This window comes from Trachypithecus francoisi, unplaced genomic scaffold, assembly GCF_009764315.1.
Source record: "Trachypithecus francoisi isolate TF-2019V2 unplaced genomic scaffold, Tfra_2.0 Lachesis_group7, whole genome shotgun sequence".
NCBI lineage: Eukaryota > Metazoa > Chordata > Mammalia > Primates > Cercopithecidae > Trachypithecus > Trachypithecus francoisi.
The window spans coordinates 65236252-65239502 of record NW_022681472.1 but is presented as its reverse complement, the minus strand read 5'-3'; positions in this window follow the sequence as shown (position 1 = coordinate 65239502).

Genomic DNA, 3251 nt, shown 5'->3' with positions numbered 1-3251 from the left:
GAGAATAGCTTGAACCTGGAAGGCCGAGGTTGCAGTGAGCCGAGATTGCACCACTGCACTCCAGCCTGGACAACAAGAATAAGACTCCATCTCAAAAAACAAAACAATACAAAACAAAACAAAACAAAGTATTATATATGATATGTACACATCAGACTATAAATGAAATAAAGAAAAATCAAGTAGAAGGAATAACCCCTACATTGCATGGTAGTAGCAAGGATTTCTAGACCATATGTGCAAAGTGCCTGACTCAGGGTAGATCTTCCAAAAACTACAGTTATTAATGTTTTTATTAGGATTGTGGCAAAGGGGTGAAAAGGAGGAGGAAGATGTGGTACAAATCCATAGAGGAGGAATCATTAGAATTCAGTAACTGATGACTTTTGTTGAATTCTGGCCTCTACAATATGAGAAAATTAAATGAAAGGAAGGCGTTATTCTACATATTGATGAGAGAGTAAAAGAAAAACTTTACTGGGAGAGCCAGACAAGATAAGGCAGCCTGAAATGTGTCAGGAAAGAATGTAAATGACCATAAGGGGGAACAGGAGAGCATCCATGTGGTAAAACCCTATGTATGTTGCTGAATCTGTGTCTGTGAAGAGCTCTAATGAGAGATTTAAACAGGTAAAAAATGGACTGCTTTAGTGTCTTTTGCTTAGAGGGACACAGCTCCAAGCCTGTGTAACTTCATGATCATCAGATTCTCAGATGATAGTTTCTGCTGGTTCCTGGACCAGATCACAAAGGAAATTGAGGAGGCAGCCTGGGGTGTGATGGGGCTCAACTGAACAGTCAGTCGTTTTGGCTACTGGTCCGTCGGTGGAAATGGAGGTGGGCACCAAGCCTTGCATCTGCCAAGTAAACTTCCCTGAAGTCCCTGCACAGTCCTAAGATTGCCGTTCCCATTTGTCCTTCATGATTAAACACATAATACAAGGTAGAGAAAAGTAAAAGGTCTGATTATTATCTTTAAGTCTCCTTTATAAGTATGTTCTATGTTGTTAAGGGCATGAAAGAAAAAGTTTAGCAGTTAATAAGGCCAATTGAGATAGACTGGGCTTCATTTCAGCTGGAAATAATCATTCCGCCTTGGCTAACTGCACATTATTCACCTTGAACAGCTGCCTTTGTATGATGAGGGTGAGCCATGCTGAAGAATCCATGAGGTGCTGCAGAGAGGGTGAGAAGGCAGCCCCAGCAGAGGCCATGTGGAGGTGAGGAGTGCTGTGTCTGACCAAATGGTCACCATGACCTCAGGTAACTACAGAGGACATTTCAGCTTAGCTGGCTGTGTGAGACATCCTTGGTTGTATCCACATTTTTACTGTATTATGTGGAAACCAATTATTTAGTTTTCTAATGAGACAAATATTGATGTTCTGGCAACATTTCCTTGCAGAAAACAATCTCTGAAAAGATTAAGATGAAAACACAAAATCTTTTGATTTGAGGCACTGAGGAAGCACATTATTAACAAAAAATATTTAGAAAATAAGGCATTGAGATATAAACAAAAGCTATTTTTTATTTTTACCCTGGTGTATACCAGAAATGTTAAAAGTCCTGACATCTTATTTTGGTAGAGAAGTTATTGAAGACTAAACATATTTGAAACCTGGATATAATTTGAGATTAAAGTTTTCAACAGGAGATTCTATGAAGCTTACGGGGAAATGAATGCATAGAAAGGTAAACCTCTTTTGAAGGTAAATGGAGAGACTAAGCATGGTAATTTTATGAAAGCCTTGCTTGACACTGTGACCCAGGATCACCTCCACCAAAACATTTATAATACTCAGATACTGCTCTCTGAAGGCAGTAATCAATCTTATTCAACATCTTGGAACCTACAGCAGTGATTGGCTCAAAGCAGGAAGAATGATAAAATATTTGCTTTTTTTAAAAAAAATGTTACTTTAAGTTCTGGAATACATGTGCAGAATGTGAAGGTTTGTTACATAGGTATCCATGTTGCATGGTGGTTTGCTGCACCTGTCAATCCGTCATCTAGGTTTTAAACCTTGCATCCATTAGGTATTTGTCCTAATGCTCTCCCTCCCTAGCCCCCCATCCCCTGACAGGCCCAGGTGTGTGATGTTCCTGTCCATGTGTTTTCATTGTTCAACTCCCACTTATGAGTGAGAACATACGGTGCTTGGTTTTCTGTTCCTGTGTTAGTTTGCTGAGAATGATGGCTTCCAGCTTTATCCATGTCCCTGCAAAGGACATGAACTCATTCTGTTTTCGGCTGCATAGTATTCCGTGGTGTATATGTGTCATATTTTCTTTATCCAGTCTACCACTGATGGGCATTTGGGTTGGTTCCATGTCTTTACTATTGTAAATAGTGCTGCAATAAACACATGCGTACATGTGTCTTTATAGTGGAATGATTTGTAATCCTTTGGGCATATACCAAGTAATGGGATTGCTGGGTCAAATGGTATTTCTAGTTCTAGATCCTTGAGAAATTGCCACACTCTCTTCTACAATGGTTGAACTAATTTACACTCCCAACAGTATAAAAACATTCCTATTTCTCTATAGCCTCGCCAGCATCGATCGTTTCCTGACTTTTTAATGACTGCTGTTTTAACTGACGTGAGATGGTATTTCATTGTGGTTTTGATTTGCATTTCTCTAGTGGCTAGTGATGATGAGTTTTTTTTTCATATGTTCACTGGCCGCATAAATGTCTTCTTCTGAGAAGTGTCTGTTCATATCCCAGGTGCTGCTCTAGATTTTTCACCTGTATCCGTTCATGTAGTCTTCACAACACTCATATTTGGTGGGTGCTATTATTATTTCTCTTTTGCAGAGCAGAAATATAGGCACAGTGAAGTTCCACAACTAACTCAGTCACATAGTTCATAAAGGGACAACCAGAGGTTTGCTTTTACAAGCCAGGTGCATATCAGCATATTGTACCACTTATTTAAAATGGTTATCCTAGAAAAACAATATATTTAAAACTATGTGAGAAAATGCCCACTTGTGAAAGTAACACTTAAAATGATGTATTCTTGTCACCTGTGAACTGAGAAGACATCTGTACTACAGATGCTTAAGGGAGGGATCGGATGTTCTTTTATGGCAGAGAATATTGGAATATTGGAGATATTGGAATATTGGAGATATGGCAGAGAATATTGAAATACCACATGGGGTATGAATTTTTGTTAGTCACTAAATATAAAATAAAGTTGCTTATGGATATGGTTGGACATGAAATATTTGTGAAAAAG